We start from the raw sequence: 638 nt of genomic DNA on the forward strand, positions 1-638 counted from the left end.
CTTCTGTGTGTCTACATCCCTGTAATATCTTAGAAAATTATCCCTTCAAATTTCTGACAGGCATAAAGCTTATACGTAAAATTATTCTGACATTTTGGATCAATTGTTACACTTTTTATGTATTTAGTACTAACCTCATCTTAAAAGACACTAGAACTATATTTCTGTCACATCCCTTCTTTTTGCTTTCTTTCCCTTTTGTAAGGGCTGAATTTCTCCTTTATGCTTTCTGGTGTTCCCTACATTTTAAATTAGTTTTGAGCTTTTGAAATAATTACAAACAAGATTCTAACTAGGAATGAAAGGTGAGCATCAAGCAATATTTCATGGCAAGACAAAACCACCCTTCTGGCTAAAGAGACTGCAGAGCAAAACATCAGAGAGACAAGTCATAAAAAACAAGTTTTTTCAGCTGCCAAAAGGAAGGACAGGCTTTCAGAATTCTTGCTATGAAATGAAATATCTGGAAGGCAATAAGAAAAGTGAGAAGCATCATTCAGACATTATTCTTACAAAAAAATATACAGTATTTTAATATTATCAGGACATGAATCTAATTCTTTGACATCAAATCACTTTTTTTATTATTGCATTTATATTCAGAAGAAACAGGAGAAAGGTCATCCCATTATTGTCAT

The sequence above is a fragment of the Parus major genome, chromosome 2 (genome assembly GCF_001522545.3).
Source record: "Parus major isolate Abel chromosome 2, Parus_major1.1, whole genome shotgun sequence".
In the NCBI taxonomy this organism is placed as follows: domain Eukaryota; kingdom Metazoa; phylum Chordata; class Aves; order Passeriformes; family Paridae; genus Parus; species Parus major.